We start from the raw sequence: 18280 nt of genomic DNA, 5'->3' as shown, positions 1-18280 counted from the left end.
GGCAGAGAGAGAGGGAGACACAGAATCGGAAACAGGCTCCAGGCTCCGAGCCATCAGCCCAGAGCCTGATGCGGGGCTCGAACTCCCGGACCGCTAGATCGTGAGATCGTGACCTGGCTGAAGTCGGACGCTTAACCGACTGCGCCACCCAGGCGCCCCATTAATTAAATTTTTAAATAGGTTCGACTTCCCAGTTAAAAAATACATGATTTCCTACAGGAAATTTAGGAAAATACAGGTAACAATAAGAAGGAAGCAAAAAGAGCTCATTCTCTCCCCTTTCCTCTCCTTTAGCTGTAACTACTGTTAATCACCTGTTATATTCTTTTCCATATTAGGTGTCTTTTTAAATGACATTTAAAAAAAATTTTTTTTTACATTTATTTATTTTTGAGAAACAGAGTGAGACAAAGTGTGAGCGGGGAAGGGGCAGAGAGAGAAGGAGACACAGAATCTGAAGCAGGCTCCAGGCTCTGAGCAAGTGGTCAGCACAGAGCCTGATGTGGGGCTCAAACCCACGAACTGTGAGATCGTGACCTGAGCCGAAGTCGGACACTCAACCGACTGAGCCACCCAGGCGCCCCTTAAATGACATTTGATACCATTTTTTTATGACAGTTACCTTAGATAATTAGGAAAGTACAAAGAAAATTATCCTCACTCATAAAGCCAGTGCCACTTTTAACATTGTTTTTCATTTTTTGTTGTGGAAAACTTCAAACGTATACAACCTGTTAGCATTTTGGTGTATTTCATTTCTGTCTTGTCTCTCGTATGTGGGTATGTGTGTGTGTGTGTGTGTGCATATATCTACACATATAGACACATATAGGCACACATACATATCGGCAAAACTGGGATCATATTACATATTGAAGAGTTTTGTTTATTGCTTTTGCTGCTTGATATGACCTTAAGACATATTCCTCTCTCAAAATATTCTTTGAAACATTTGAAGAAGGAAGCAGAACAGCTTCCTAGGTTGCCATCAGCTATTATGTCTCTAGCACATAAGAGACACTCTATACATATTGTTGAGTGAATGAATTATTTGTTCAAGAGAAGTAGACCTAATATGAGGGGTGAGGAATTATAAACCTTATATCTCATGGGACTTGAACTTTTAGGCAATGGGGTTTATAATTTTAAACCTAAAAAGGGGAACAGAGGAAAAAATCCCACTTTTTGGTTGGAATGTCAGTTTCTGGTGGTCAGATGTGTTCTCTTTCTAGTGTGAGAACTTTCCTCAGGGTCTGTCACTCCTATTTGTTTGTCCAAAAGGCTGCCTTTGGTCCACTGCTAAAGCAGATCATTTTGGACTCTTGGAATCCTTGGAGAATCCATTGCAGGAATGCAGGAAAGATTGCTTAGTTATCTTGGGAAGGGTGTTCTGGAGGGAGGAGTATAAAATGTTGGCATAAGGAAATTTTCTTTTGAGCAGATGTGGCCCAATAAGTGTGTTGATGGGTGGAGTGGAGCTGTCACTTTGTTGTTTCATTTTCTCATCAACATGTATTGAGCACTTACTGTGTTCTAGGGCCAAGGGCTATCAGATGGAAAGACCAAATTTCTTCCTCAAGGGTAAAAAATAAAATAAAGGTGATAGAAGTAAAAACCAGTAATTGCAAAACACTACAAGTATGTAAATGTGCATCGGGGCAGAGAGGAGAGAATGGTAAACGCTGCCTGCATCAGGGAAGCAGAGGCGACCTTGAGCTGTTGCAGGGGTTGTGCGGAGGAAGTGTATGTATCGTAGTAGCTGAGGAAATACCAAGGAAACAGCCTAGAGCTCGGTTGGTGTTGGAGATCATGAATCAATCAGAGGGGGTCAGTATCAGTCTATATCCTGAGGATTCATTTTATATCCAGGCAACCATGTCAGAAATCTGGGCATCATGCTGGATTCCCACTCCTTATCTGTGTCTGCATCCAATGAGGTATCATATCGAGTCCTGTTACTCCGGACTTTGGAGTCCTGTTGAAGGAGATTCAGCCTCTTCCCTCCACTGCCTTTGTCCTAGTCCAGACCCTTTCTCCTTTAGAACTGGAATACTGCAGTAGACTCTAAATTGGCTGTCCTGCCTCCTCTTATCCCTTTCATTAGTTACCTATTGCTGTGTAACAAATTGCCCCCAAATTTAGCAACTTAAGACAGTAGACATTTATGATCTCACATATTTGCAGAGGGTCAGGCATCTGGCAGTGACTTTGCTAAGTGGAATGCTTTTAGCTGAGCGAGTCTAGCTCAAGGTCTCTGGAGACTTCAGTCAAGCGGTTGGTGGGAACAGTTACCTGAAGGCTTACTGGGCTCAAAGAATCCATTTCCAAGCTTACATGGTAGACAGCAAGAGGCTTTAGTTCCTCACCTTGTGGCCTTTCCACAGAACGATTTGTAAAACAGCAGCTGACTTTCCCTACAATGAGTAATAAAGTTGGAAGCTGTAGTCTGTTATAACCTAATCTCAGAGATGAAGGACCATCACTTCTGCCATATTCTATTGGTCACACAGACTATCCTGGTAGAATATGGGGATGGGGTAGGAGCTCACTGGAAACCATCTTGAGGTCTTTATAAATTAATTATTATATTTTATTGTGGTAAAATATACATAGCATGAAATTTACCACTTTGACCATTTTTAAATGTACAGAGGCATTAAGTGCATTTACATTGTTGTGCACCTGTCACCATCATCCATCTCCAGAACTTTTTTCATCTACCTAAACTGAAACTCTATACCCATTAAATAAGAATTCCCTATTCCCTCTCCCCCCAGCCCCTGACAACAGCCCCTTCTACTCTCTGTCTCTGGGAACTGGACTACTCTAGATAATCCATATAGGTGGAATCACATAGTATTTGTCCTTTTGTGGCTGGCTTCTTTCACTTAGCATGTCTTCAAGGTTAATCCATGTAGCATGTGTCAGAATACCATTCCTTTTTAGGGTTGAATAATATTCCATGGTATGTATATGCCCCATTTTGTTTATCCACCCATCTGTTGATGGATACTTGGGTTGTTTCTTGGGCTATTGTGAATAATGCTGCTATGAATATAGGTGAACAAATATCTGTTCAAGACCCTGCTTTCACTTCTTTTGGGTATATACCCAGAAGTAGAATTGCTGGATCCTGTGGTAATTCTCTTTCATTTTTTTGAGGAAACACCAGGCTCTTTTCCACAGTGGCTGTACCATTTTACGTTCCCACCGACAGTGCACAAGGATTCTGTTTTTCAACATCCTTGCTAAGACTTACAGTTTTCTGTTTTTGTTTTTGTTTTAATAACAGCCATCCTAATGGGTGTGAGGTGGTATGTTATTTTAGTTTTGATTTACATTCCCCAAATGACCAGTGATTTTTCATGGGCTTATTGGTCATTTGTATGTCAGCTTTGGGGAAATGACTATTCAAGGCCTTTGCCCAATTTTAAATCAGATTGGGTTTTTTTTGTCATTGTTGAATTGTAGGCAATCCTTGTGTATTCTGGATCTCAATCCATTATCAGAGATATGATTTCCAAATATTTTCTTCTGTGTGCAAATATTTTCTTCTATTTCTCCTATTTTCTTTTCACTGTTGACAGTGTCCTTTGACGCACAAAAGTTTTAAATTTTGATGTAGCCTGATTTATCTGTTTTTTTCCCTTTGCTGTCTTTTTTGTCCAAGGAATCATTGCCAAATCCAATGTCAGGAAACTTTCCCCTTATTGGAGGTTTTTAAATTTATCTTTTTCGTCATTTGCCCTTGCCCTCAGGATCAAGTTTAGACTCATCATGGCACCTAGGGCTCTTCATGCCTGACTCTTGACGAAAATGTACCCTCTCATTTATTCATTCAGAAACTCAGCACGTATTTATTGAATATGGCCATGTTTTAGACACTGGAAACAAAAGAGATGAAAATCTTTGTTCTTGTAGGTCTTACAATCTAGCAAGAGAACAAAGAAAGCAAAATATGTAAATTAATTATACTTTTATGTAAAGCTATGTAATAGAATAGATATTAACGTTCTTGGCCATCAGTAGGTGGTAACTGCCATGTGGGAGAAAACAAGATCAAAGTGAGAATGATCAGTGGGCTGGTTTGCAATTTTGAAAAGGTAGTTAGGGTAGGCCTCTGAGTGGGAGACATTTAAAGAAAAACTTGTAGTGGTGAGGGCGTGAGTCACACGGGTGTTTGAGGAAGAACCTCCGCAAAGGCCCTGAGGTGGAAATGTGCCCAGTGCATAGTCTGGCGGAGAGGCTGGTGCAGCTGGAGTGGAATGAATGGGTGATGGATGGAGAAGCGGGATGTGAAATCAGAGCAGTCGTGGGGAGGGGAGTATCACACCCTGTGGGACCTCAAAGGCCACTTGAAGACAGAGTGAGGTGTGGGGCACAGCAGTGTCACGATCTGACTTGACATTTATAAAGGCTCACTCTGGGCCCGTGTTAGGAATTCTGTGTAGGGGAGCAGGGGTGGGAGCAGAGCAATCTGCGAGGTGATTAGTGCAAGAAGCGAGGACAGAGACCGCAGTGGTTGGGTCGGAAGGCTAACCAAGGAGGTGTGAGAAGGGGAAGACAGCCTTGGTGCTAAAACCATAACGCTAAAGTCCTATTTCTTCTTAAAGTTGTGGTACTAGCTGGTGGCTTAGTGTGGCACACGTGTTGTCGAGTGTCACAGCCTTAGGAAGAAAATCCATTTCTTTCTCTCTCTCTCTCTTTTTTAATGTTTATTTATTTTTGAGAGAGAGAGAGAGAGAGAGAGACAGTGTGAGCAGGCAAGGGGTAGAGAGAGAGGGAGACAGAATCTGAAGCAGGCCCCAGGCTCCGAGCTATCAGCACAGAGCCCGAAGTGGGGCTGGAACTCACGAACCGTGAGATCACGACCTGAGCCGAAGTCGGACGCTTAACCTACTGAGCCACCCAGGCACCCCAAGAAAATCCATTTCTCTGTCACTAATTGATTAATAGGTATCTCTTACACCCCAGGGTTAAATGACTTGTTAACTAAAATCTCTGCAGCCACAGGTCCCCTCTAGGGAAAGTGTTAGTTACCTGAGGATGTTAAACTGCGCTGTTTTGACCCCTCTTGTCCCTCCAAAACAAGAGGGAAATACAAGTGCAGTTACTTGTGTATGCGGCTGTGGTACCAGCTCTTGGAAGATGGGATGGGGGAGGCTGGGAGTGTTGATCGTAACTCATTGGCTTTGTAATTAAACTCTCTTGTTATTAAAGCAGAACTTCTTAAAGTCTCCTGCCTGTGTGGGACTGAGAATTATTTATCACAGGAATTCAGTCTGCTTTGCTATAAAAATGTTGCATGGGTGGAACTAGAGTATATTATGCTAAGTGAAATAAGTCAGTCAGAGAAAGACAGATATCCTATGATTTCACTCATATGTGGAATTTAAGAAACTTAACAGATGAACATAGGGGAAGGGAAGGAAAAATAAAATACAAACAGTGAGGCAAACCATAAGAGATTCTTAAATACAGAGAACAAACTGAGGGTTGCAGGAGGAGAGGTAGGTCAGGGGGTGGACTAAATGGGTAATGGGCATTAAGGAATGCACTTTTCGGGATGAGCACTGGGTGTTGTATGTGAGAGATGAATTGCTGATCCTACTCCTGAAGCCAAGACTACTCTGTATGTTAACTAACTTGAATTAAAAAAAAAAAATTAGTAAAGCTGAGAGTCTCAGACCAAAAAAAAAATGAAATATGAAAATGTTGCTATATTATTGTGTTCATGAGATCCAGAAACTGATTTTGAAATATCTATAGGCATGGATATGCAGACATCATATCACCTTTCTTCCTAATATCAAATTTATTGAGATTTTTCTGTGCTTGTGTGTGCGACTAACATCTTGACCTTTCTTTATTTAATCTTACTTTTTTGAGGCACCAAGTAGGTGTCTCAGACTCATGAGAGTAGTTAGTATGGGGGACAAAAAGAGTGTACAAGCATAGCATATCTCTTTGTTATGTTCTGTGCACATCTTTCTAAGTCCCTAGCACCCTGATGAAGGCAGCAGCCATCAGTTAAATAAAACAATCATTTCTCTTGATGGCAGCAGCCCTCATTATGGGTGCACCTGCCATGTTACTCAAAACTGAGGGATTTCGCTGATGGAGCTGTAGATGAGTTATGCAGTGACTTTTCCTTCTATGTGGGGTTGATGATCAAGTAACACATGGGAAATTGAGAGAAACACACATTAAAATATATTAACAATGATCTATTTTAAATAAAAATGCATTAGGGGCCCCTGGCTGGCTTAGTCGGAAGAGCACATGACTCTTGATCTTGGGGTCATGGGCTCGAGCCCCACGTTGAGTGGAGGGATTGCTTATATAAATAAATAAACAAACTTAGAAAAATAAATAGAAACATGTTCATGTGTCATTGTTACTTATACCTTTCTCACAAATTTTCTATCATCACCTTCATTGGAGCTTTAATATGGTTGGATTCAAGTCTGCTCTCTTTGTTCTGTAATTGTCCCAACTGTTCTTTGTTCCTTTCTTCTCCTTTCTTGCCTTCTTTTGGCTAAGTTGAGTATTGTTTAGTATGCCATTTTATCTCCTCTATTGACTTTTAGCTATACCTAATTGTGTGTGTGTGTGTGTGTGTGTGTGTTCGTTTTAGTGGTCACTTTAGAAATTATAATATGCAACTTTAACTTATCATGGTCTACCTTTGAAAAATATTATGCTACTTTTTACCATCACTTCAGTTAATTTTTCATATGATCATGAGGGAAAAAAATCAATGCAATACCTATTATATTTATGTGAAGATTAGCTGTATTCAGATTTGCATTTGAAAATCAATGTGGGTGCAAAGCTCTCCTCTGCCTAATCACAGAATTGATTATGCAGTTCACAGATGTGTGTCGTTGTTGGTCCCTGGCTTACCTGGCCATTTCATTTCTTCAGAGACAAATAGCTCTTTGTTTTTCTCTTTTGAAATAACCAATGTAAATTAGGAAAACAAAAGGAAACATTTAGCAGAAACCTTTCTTTAAAGAGAAGATGAAGCAGGGCTTCTGGAATCCAGGTCATGGGGTAATGACCTTCTTTTTACATTGAAATTATCATTACTTTTTTTGCTCTCAGACTCTGGAACCATTTTATTGGGGTTGAGCTGACTAACTCATAGTTTCAGAATGTGAGTGGACTTGAGAGACTCAGTTTAGGAGACAAAACTCCGTGGCGTTTATCTTCATATCTTTCACAGACGAAACCTTTCCTGCCTCCCTGCATGACATGTGTGCCCCATTCCATTTGGCACTTCTGTGTCACAGAAGTTAGTGTCTTATGGACCCAGGGAATGAGTCAGCTCCTGGCACAACGACATATGTATGGTAACTGCTTAGTATGTATTAATAATCAAAGATGGACCTTAATGAGTCCACAATTTCAGCTAGATTGATTGAGATACTCTCTGTGCAGACTAGCCATCTCTGGAAATTAGTTTTCTTGACTACCAAAGGAACATTTTTTTTTTAATGTCTTATTTATTTTTGAGAGAGGGAGAGAGAAAGAGAGAGAGTGCATGTATGGGAGCGGGGGAGGGGCAGAGAGAGGGAGACAGAGGATCTGAAGTGGGCTCTCAGCATAGAGCCCACTTCAGGTCTTGAACACACGAACTGTGAGATCGTGGCCTGAGCCGAAACCAAGAGTTGGATGCTTAACCAGCTGAGGCACCCAAGTGCCCCCTCAAAGGAACAATATTAAAAAACATTGGATGCCTTTACAAATAGTATGGTAAAATATTGCCCTTGCTTATAAAATGATTGAACTTCCAATGTTGAATCCTGTAGAATTCCATCTGTTATTATTTTACAATGAACAGGAGCTCATGTTACATGTCAGCATGTGCATTTAATTTTCAAAATTGCGTGTCATACCTTATAGTAGGTTATGCATGAGTGGTTATTTTAGCCTGATTAGCAATATTAATAAATAGAAAGAGGTGCGATTGTGATGGCTAAGAAAGGAAAAGAAGGTGTGCTTTATCACTCAGAATTACTTTCCAAAGTACTTTTACTTGTTTAATATACTCAGATAACCCTCATCTGAAAACTCCTTTGCTTTTAACTGGCTACCTGAATAGCTGCTTTCCAGGTTCTTATCAGGAAATATAATCTCAGACTCACTGCCATTAATACCTTTCGAAAGCTCTGCAGAGAGAAACAATATTTATGGAGGACTGTCTGAAGTATTTGCTGTCCATCCATTTTTTAGATAAGTCATCACCAACCTGTTGTCTTACAGACCCCTGGGGGAACATGGAGTTATTGCAAGGTTGCCTGCAAATCCTCTATTGAAGGTATTATGATTGCTGTCATTGTTATCTATAAGGACACAACAGTGACATTGAATAGTTTGTTTGAAAGAATAGAGCCTCTTCCAACATCCAGGTCTTTACTTAGAAGAAAATCATGTGATAAATGAAGTCAGTAATGGGATACGGAGCTAGAGTTTCTAGGCCTTGAACTTAACTACTTGTGTTTCACACGCGACTTTAGCTTCCTGGGATCCAGGACATGAGCATCGCAAAGGACCTAACCCAATCCTTGGTTTAGGTCAGTCACGCACTTGTGCGTGGCTAGTCCTAGGCAGCAGGTGACACGGGGAGGGGGTGGCATGTCCACAGCTGCTGGTGCATTTCCTGGGATGCTCTAAGCTGTTCTTTGTGGCTGACAACCTTACAGGCGGCGGAGGCATCCTCTTTCAATACCGGTTTTTTCACTTTGAGTAAAGAAAATGAGTTTTCAAAACGTCTCCCTTTGAAACGGGACAGTAAGAGGAGCGGCATCCCAGGATGGCCAGTGACCGGGGGCGGCCAGGTGAGCCCTTGCTACCTGGGCTGTCACCCACAGAGCTGACCTGCAGTGGTTTCCACGGCCCCTTGCTTGTGGTCCCATATTGCATAGTGGATGCCCCGGTGCGTGTGCGCTAAGGGAGGGAAGCGTCAGGAGCACTGAATTCGAAAAAAGGAAGATAACAGGAAGCACAAAAATGATAGCAACGCTGCTGAGTTACCTCTAAATGCTCTTCATTGAACCCGTAGATTGCGTTAATCTGATCTGAATTCATTAGAATTCACATCAAGATGCCTCTAGCTTTCAAAAGCCAGTGGCAAAAGAGGGAAGACGATGATATCCAGTTCAGCTCTTCATTTCTGAGGAATGACGACTACCCCGTGTGGGCAATACTTGCAAATAGTAACGTGAAAACCACTGTTTTCATCCGGTCATTCAGAAATAAAACAGATGATAAAAAATAACTATTTTTAGTGCAAAATATAAGAATTCCAAACACCCCGCCTTGGAGGCAGTTTTTAACCTGTATTAGGTGTGGTCACATTTTTTAGCTATATTTAATGTACATTTTGTCCCCAAACTAAACATAAATTGATAGTTTAAAACTTGCCATCCAATCATGTTTTTTTGTTATAAGTTCCTTAAAGTAAGTTAAACATGTTACTCATTAATGGGAAAATGTCAAATTTTATAGTTTTGTAATGCATATCTTTACATATAATGTTTAAATACGCTTTAATAATTCCTAACTAAAATAAAATATTTTTTTCTTACTTAAAAACACTCCTTAATGGTATTTCTCACAAAAGTGACACAATTAAAAAATTCCAGAGGGGATGTGTGAAACAGGGAAACGGATTTGACAGTTAAGAGGTTTGGGAAATACTAATGGACATTAAATTTTAAGAAAACAAGAACCAAAGGAAAAGCAGGTAATAGAACAGTATGTATTATTTTATTTTCATTTGTTTTTTTTTAATGTTTTTTTTATTTTTGAGAGAGAGGCAGAGAGAGAGACAGAGAGGGAGACAGAAGGAGACAGAGAATCCCAAGCAGGCTCCCTGTTGTCAGCTCAGAGCCCGATGTGGGGCTCAAACCCACGAACCGTGAGATCATGACCTGAACCAAAATCAAGAGTCAGACACTTAACCGACTGAGCCACCCAGGCACCCCAATATGTATTATTTTATAAAAGGCAAACAAACAAAAGAAATCATCCTTAACATGCAATCTTTCTGTACACATACGTTTAAATGTACAAAGTATTTAAAAAAGGTGTGAAAGAATACACACCAGACTGTTAATAGTGCCAATTTTTGAGGAAGAAAACAGCTTCAGGCCAGGTGCGGAGAGATAAAGGAGATATGTGTTTATGTTCTGTGTATTACTTTTGTAATAATAATGATAATAGTAATAGTAATAATGGAAAACAAAAAGCTAAGGGGTTGCGGTGGCCAACAGAATGTGTCTGTTAGATCTCCTATTGCAGAGAGTGTTAACGGATCCATGATCCCAGCTGCTACCCCCTGAATCCATCACTGTGAATTCTGTCTGGGCTGCACTTCCCACAGGCTGCTCCCAGCCAATGATTATGTTGGGGGCATTGGGGGTTGGGAAGGAGATACTAAGGCAGGGCTGTTCCTCTGACAGACAAAACTCTTAAAACTGCAGTTTATGATCTGCCTTCTTTCCCTCCATCCTTCCCACCCTTCCAACATCCTCCCCTCCCTCCCTCCTTTCTGTCTGCCTCCCCAACCCCCACCCAGTGCTCAGCATCTCTGACAGCAAACTTTTCCAAGTCTTTTCCTTTTCCGACTCCCTCCCCATCTTCCCTTACTGGTATCCCGGCTCCCAAACCTCTTGCACCTCTAACCCCATCTTTAGGTTTACCTTTTAGAGGACCCAGGCTAACATAAAGCTTCCAAAGAGAAAGTTAATTGTAGACAATGCTTAGCACTGTGCTGTCGGAGCACTAAACATTGCTGGGGTTCTGGTGGCAGCCACCGTGAGGGATGGGCATAAGCTCTCTCACGGCAGTGTGGAGATTTATGGTATTTCTAATTATATCTAATATTTAGTCCCTTGGGGATGATTTATTTATCAATCAAGATTCTTAATATAAATAGACAATATTAAATGTATAAATGCAATTTAAAATTTTCTTTTAAAAAATTTTTTTTAACTTTTATTTTTTGAGAGAGAGAGTGAGCATGAGCGAGGGGAGGGGAGGGAGAGGGGAACTGAGAATCTGAAGCAGGCTCTGCGCTGACAGCAAAGAGCCCGACTTGGGGCTCGAACCCACGAACCATGAGATCATGACCTGAGTCAAAGTCGGACGCTTAACTGACTGAGCCACCCAGGTGCCCCCCAATGTTTTGTAATGTTTATTTATTCTTGAGAGAGAGTGTGTGCATGCATGAGCAGGGGAGGGGCAGAGAGAGACAGAGAGAGAGAGAGGGAGACCTGGAATCCAAAGCAGGCTCTGTGCTGACAGGAGAGGGCCTGACGTGGGGGTCCAACTTACCAACTACGAGATCATGACCTGAGCTGAATCGGATGCTTAACCGACTGAACCGCCCAGGCACACCCAATTTAAAATTTTCAAAGAAGTTTAACCCCAAAGTTTGTGAAGGGAAAGAAATATTAATCATCACCCTTAAAGGTAATTGTAAATATTTGTAATTTTATAAATAAAATAATAAGATATGAGGCGGTTCTTAAAACTTAAGGAAAAAGGAGCCTTTTGAATTTGAAAACTTAATCCACATTCTGTACTGATTAGGAAACAAAAAGTCAACTCAGTGGAATGGTATTTAGTTGAATTCACATTTAGGAAAGATTGAACCAGGGTGTTCACCTGGATGGTGTGCAGTAATGTGTTGGTAAGTATTTAATAACATGTTCTCTTGGTGGGGGCCAGGGGGCAAGGTATGCAAACATATATTTACATAGATTTATTATAAATTTTACTGGTACAAAGGATGTGTAGCTCACAACTTACCACTAATAATATCAATCCTCTTTTTTTGTAAATTCCAGGCAACCAGTTGATTTTCACAGAGTGCTAATCAATTAATTTTTGCAAAATTCCTGTATTGGTAGCCGGCCTATGATTTAACAATTGGAATTATATCCCAATCCATTTACTCTTTTCCCAAAAAACTTGTCATTAAATCTGTGTGAGCTACCATAAAACTGTTTCTCACCATTGTGCAGATTATACTCATTAAGCTGAAACGTCTCTGTTTTTGCACTACTTTTGAGTTGAATCTGCGTTATTAACATTTTCCTCACTTTCTTAAGTCTGGACGTTCTACACAGCAATCAATAAAGCCCTGAACAGTTTCCATAGTGTGACTGCTCCCGCAGTTTCAAGCTGCTACCTTGATGTCACTGAACGCAAGGCAGGAAGACAGGAGCAGAAGCCCGCCATTACATGAGGCTGCCAAGGGGTAGGTACCATAGGCCCGGAATAACCTTCAGACCAGAGACAACAGAAGATAACAGCAAAGTGTAGTAAGATAATTAAGGGCTGATGCATTTTGAATTATTATTACCTTTGCTTTATATATAATCGATTGAACGGTAAGTCTCTGTAATTTTATTTGAGTAAATAGCCAGATCTAACAGCCGGCTTACAAAATGCTTGAAAATCTATCAGCTGGTCTTCATGAGCTGGAGCAAGCCTGCTCCAACACACCGCTGAAGGTAGGGGACAGTAGGGCTTAAGTTTCAAACAAATACCAGGAGCCAAAGGCTCGCTTTGGTGAATGAGGAGTGTCCCGGAGGTCTCTTGATGAGAGAAGGGGGAGGCAGGGAGGGAGGTGTAGCCAAATGACAGGACTGAAGGAAGCAGGGTTTATCCGGTTGTCACTTCCTCCTTTTCAATATTGCTCACGTTGGCTCCTTTTGATCCTCATTGCCACCAGCCTGACCTAGATCTCAGTACACAAGTCTGGATTCCTGCCCTGCTTCCCAGTTAGTCTTCCTGCCTGCACATTCTCCCCCGACTGTCTACCCTACAGTTAGCTTCCAGAATCGTCTTCCCAAACACATCTTTGCATGTTTTGTCCTCATTCGGCACCCCCCCCCCCAAGTATAAATTCTAAACTAAGAATGTTTCAAAATTTTTCAAAATCCCGCCCTCACCTTTCCACTTTACCCCTACACTTCTGCTATTCATTCCCCCAGTAGGAAGAACTGGCCTCTGACCTATCTATCTGACCTTGTTGAATATGCCAGTCACATTTAGGTTCCTGAGGCTTTGTGGACACCACTGTTGTGTTCAAAATGTCTCATTCCACACAACTGTATTTGCAACCTGTTCTTTTTTTTTAATTTTTTAAAATTTTTCTATTTATTTTTGAGACAGAGAAAGACAGAGCATGAGCAGGGGAGGGGCAGAGAGAGAGGGAGACACAGAATCTGAAGTGGGCTGCAGGCTCTGAGCTGTCAGCACAGAGCCAGGTGCGGGGCTCGAACTCACGGACTGTGAGATCATGACCTGAGCTGAAGTCGGACACTCAACCGACTGAGCCACCCAGGCGCCCCCCCTCTTTTTTTTTTTTCAATGAAGTACCTCAAATCCTAAATACTTCAAAAACTGTTGTGTCATGAACCTTCCTCCTCTGAACACTTACAGCACTTAAAGTTTGTACCACTTGTTACGTATATGTTGTTTTGCAGTCTTACGTATTTCTCACACTCCCATTTAGGTAAATCCATGCCATGGTGTCCTAACTAGACCACAGACTTCTTGGGGGCAGAATTGATAGATACTTGGCAGATACTTCTTGTTGATGTCAAGAAATTGATGTATTCCAGGATAGAGTATTCCCCGATGGGATTCTTTGGTTTGACCCAAGTCGTTTCTGATACTTTTTTTTTTTTTTAACTCTTTATTGCTTAATCCTTTGCTTGTTGGAAATACAGTTGGAAATGTGAAGCTTATTTGCACATGGCTTTTTTTTTTAACTAGTCTACTTGAGCATAAGAGGGATTTAAACAATGGATATTTATTTTCTCACAGTTCTGGAGGCTGGAGGCCCAACAGGGACCTGGTGAGGTCTCTCTTCCTAGCTTGTGATAGCTGTCCTCTCACTGTGTCCTCTGTGTGAGCAGAGGGAGATCTCTGGTGTCACCTCCTCTTCTTTTAAGGACACCAGACTTACCAGATTAAAGCCCCACACTTATGACCTCAGCCTTAATTACCTCTTTTTTTTTTTTAAATGTTTATTGATTTTGTGAGAGAGACAGAGAGAGAGTTGGGGAGGGGCAGAGAGAGAGGCAAACAGAGAATACCAAGCAGGCTCTGCACTGTTAGCACAGAGCCCGACACTGGGCTCCAACACACGAACCCGTGAGATCATGACTTGAGCTGAAGTCAAGAGTCAGATACTCAACTGACTGAGCCACCCAGGCGCCCCAACCTTCATAACCTCCTTAAAGCCTCATCTCCAAATAGAGTCATGTTGGGGGTAAGGGCTTCAACGTATGAATTTTAGGGTGACACAATTCAGTCCATCACACCTTTTAAATTGAGTTTGTATTTTTCAAAATGGCGTTTTATTTCTCTTTGATTGTACAGTGATACTCCCTTTACACCCTACCCCCATGATTAAGTGAACATATTATTCAAATCAAGAGCTGAAAAGTCCTGAATGTTGAAGCTGATGCACCATGACAGTAGGAGCACGGAGGCAATGGCACAGTGGTGTAGAGCACAGACTCTAAGCCAGACTGTTATGGTTTCAACCTGACTCTGCCGTTCAGTAGCTGTATAATTTGGGTCACGTTCCCCAACCTCTCTTTGCCTCAGTTTCCTTATGTGCAACATGAGAATGATAGTAATGGTTCTACTTTATAGGAGAGTGATGATTGTGGTAGTGGAGGTTAAATGAGTTAATGCGTGAAAAACACCTGGCATATTGACTATTATGTTTATCTTGGAAATCTCATTTTAAATGCCTGTAGCAGTATATTGTGTCTCCATAGCACCCCCGTGAGGCAGGTAATGGTATGGGAACATTGTTTAATGCTTACGTCAAGTAGAGAAGACCATATTGTCCCCCAAAAAGAGTTAGCCATAAGTCAATAGAAGCACTGGCAAAAAGGATTCTGGCAAAAGTCACACATGTAGCACTTACCACTTATGTTCAATTCCCCTGAATTCAACAAATATTTACTGAGAACTTAACATGCAAAATTATGGTCAGTGCTGAGATAAAGGTGTATATAGATACCACTTTGAGCACAAAAGAGGGCTCCAAGGCTTAGCTTGAAGGGGATGGTGACAACTGGGAGGACTTCTTGGAAGTGATGATGTCTGAGCCAAATTTCGAAGAATGAGTAAAGGCTGAAGGCAAAGTGCCAGTTACCAACGATATACTGAGTGGTTTTATTTTTAAAAAAGATTCAACAGTATTTCTTCGGCAGTGAAAATTCTCTGGTATTAGAGTCAGCAGTTATTGAGAAGTGGAAAACTATTCCAGCAAAAATAGTGGAAATCGTGACTTCTTAGGATATCTCAGGGAATGGGTCAGGTGAGTGGGCCTTGCCTTCATGTGTGAATGGGAACTCGAGGCACACAGAACAACAACCACAAAAGTGTGAGGACTGTTATGACAGTGGAAGTCTAGGGTACTCTGGGAGCACACAGCAGGGGGAAGCCATGGAGGCCTTCCTTGAGGAAGCAGCATTTAAACCTAAGTGATACTTAGGGATTATTCAGAGAAGAGAAGGGGAAGAATTTCTCAGGGAGAGGAACAACATGTGCAAAGGCCTAGTGATGAGACTGTGACAGTTTCTTTAAAAAAAACAAGTCTCTAGTGGCTGAGAGTGGCTGAGATGAGGCTGCATAGGTAGGCTGGGGCCAGCTGAGAAGGTTGTAGGAAACCATCTCAGTGGAGATTAGATTTTAACCCGAGGGTAACTGGAAGCCTTTGAAAAGTTTTTAGTGGGGTGGGGACATGCTCAGATTTACATATTCAAATAATCACCACTGTGGCTGTGGGTAGAATTGATAGGATAGTTTCTGTGCAGTCGGGTGAAACTTAAAAAGAAAAAATAACCCAATGCACTAACCTTTGTCATTTGACTTGAGACACCACAAAACCATAATAAGGAAAATTTCAAAACATGATGATGAAAAAAACTACCCTTAGTTCTCTTGCTTTGACTATACTTGACTTCTTCTCTGTCCCTTCTTTTTTGCACTCTTTTTCCCCTTGCTTATTCATTTCTCACACAGTCCCAGTGTGGTGTGAGACTTCCTTGGCATTCGTTAATCATGGCTAAATAAATCCCAGCTGTTACTCAACCTCCAGGTTGAGGAGTTGCCAGAATGCTAAGGAGTTGCCAGAATGAGAAGCATCTCAACTGTAAATCAATTTTCAGTGGTGGCTCTTACTTGTGACTTTGAATTGGGGGGTCGTGTTTGATACCATGGTTGGCTTTCTCTGTTCACAGTAGCTTCCTCATTGCAAGTCTCCTCAAGCTGGGTGGCACTGGCTTCTCACTTTACCTTAGACCCAACTGCTCTAAAGCACGACCATCTGTCATGGTTTAAATTATCGTGCGGTTAGCATCTATTCCCCTCCTCTCCTACCACTCGCAGGGCATGCTTCTTGATCTCATTGATACTGGAGTTGGCCATGTGATTTGCTTCAGCCAAAAGGTTGATAGATGTGTCATGAAATGGAGCCTTCCATGCGTCTGCACACTGGACTTGCGTTCAGAGCTCCACTCTGAGAAGTACATATGCCAGGTGACCATGGATCTGGGGAGGATCAGAGACATGTGGAACAGGTATGTGACCAACCAACAGCCCAGTGCAGGTGATCTGTGCCTACAGAAGAGTCACTTGGCTGTGGCCCACCTAGACCCCTCAAACTCAGTTGTCATAGGGCACTGGGGTTGTTCTATAGCATTATGGTGACAAGAGCTGACTACATTAACTGTGTCTGATGGTCTTCTCCCAGGGCTCCTTGGAGAGAATTTTGTATATGCCACAGACTCTGCATAAGAAGACTAAATTTTAAGTTAGTCTGGCCACTTTTCACAATGTAGTACTATGCATTTATATATCACATATCATTAAACCTTCATTAGGGCCGGACAGCATGGAAGTAAGAGTAAGAACACAGCTCCTGAGCTTTTAAACTTTAAAGCCTGATGGACTTAGGTAACCATATAAATAAATGGCATAATTACAAGTGGAGGTAAAATCCCTTGAACACAGTTCTGTGGGCGCATAAACAAAACCTGAGCTAAAGTGAGGAGTCTGAAGGTCTGCTATGAAATCATAGAACTGAGATCTAAAGAATAAGTGATAATAATAATACTTCTGGAAATACCAATAATAAATATTTCAATAGACCTCACTTGTTACTGGATCGGGCTGTGAGGGCTTTAAAAATATGGACTTGTTTATGGGATATCTTGGTAGCTTAATTGGTTGGGCGTCTGACTTCAGGTCATGTCATGATCTCACTGTTCGTGGGATCCAGCCCCTCATCGGGCTCTGCACTGACAGTGTGGAGTCTGCTTGGGATTCTCTGTCTCCCTCTTTCTCTGACCCTCCTCTACTCATGCACGCATACTCTCTCTCTCTCTCTCAAAAATAAATAAAAATAGGGACTTGTTTAGGGAGCGTCTGGGTGGCTCAGTTGGTTGAGCGTCTGACTCTCGATCTCACCTCAAGTCTTGATCTCAGGGCTGTGAGTTCAAGCCATCGAGCCTACTTAAAAAAAAAAAATATATATATATATGTGTGTGTGTGTGTGTGTGTGTGTATATATATATATATATATATAATTTGTTTAGTCCTCACAGTTCCTCTCGTTAGCAATTATCCCAGCGAAAAGTGGGGGTGGTGGCTGAGGCCACATCCTCAGTCTGAGGGAACAGCATGAGGAAGGGCCTTGGAATGGGTGCAGGCACAGCACGTCCGGGCAACTGAAAAGTGTCCATGGGCAGAGAGCCCCTGGGATGAGAGGAAATGGTGAGGTGGAAGGGGCAGCTGTGGAGTACAGCTGTGGACCTTACTAAGGATTTTGATCTCACCATTGAGAACAAGTCACTGAAGGGTTTTAAGTAGGACGTGGAACAGGTGATATGATCAGGTTAGCCTTAGTATAGAGAGTTCAGGCTGTTGAAAGGAGAATGGACTGACAGGGCCCAAGGTGGAGGGTGGTGAAAGGAAAGCAGAAAGGGGGATCTTGCAATAAACCAGGTGTGAAATAATGGTAACTTAGGCTAGAGTGATGAGCATGGAAATGGAGAGAAGGGGGCATAGTTGAGTGATATTCGGAGACCAAATCTGCAGTTTAATGATTTAATGGAGACCTGTGTATTATTTCTTAGCTTCTCTGTTGAATATCAACGTGCCACACATATCTCTGCAATCCCCACGTGGGCTTCCCAGTGGAGCCACAGAGCTTGGAGGAAGGAGTGGTTTTCTG

At 41.8% G+C, this 18280-nt stretch overlaps 1 long non-coding RNA gene across 2 annotated transcripts in view; it reads left to right on the top strand.

The window, feature by feature from the left end:
• The window catches only part of LOC122475674, a 40107-nt gene extending 22737 nt beyond the window's left edge, over positions 1-17370 (top strand). For both annotated transcript variants that reach the window (XR_006295268.1, XR_006295269.1), the window contains one exon: positions 16435-17370. This is a non-coding gene — a long non-coding RNA (uncharacterized LOC122475674). The remainder of the gene's footprint in view (positions 1-16434) is intronic.
• The last annotated feature ends 910 nt before the right edge of the window (positions 17371-18280 follow it).

The sequence above is a fragment of the Prionailurus bengalensis genome, chromosome E4 (assembly GCF_016509475.1).
Source record: "Prionailurus bengalensis isolate Pbe53 chromosome E4, Fcat_Pben_1.1_paternal_pri, whole genome shotgun sequence".
Classification (NCBI taxonomy): Eukaryota; Metazoa; Chordata; class Mammalia; order Carnivora; family Felidae; genus Prionailurus; species Prionailurus bengalensis.
This window is presented reverse-complemented; position numbering and strand designations above follow the sequence as displayed.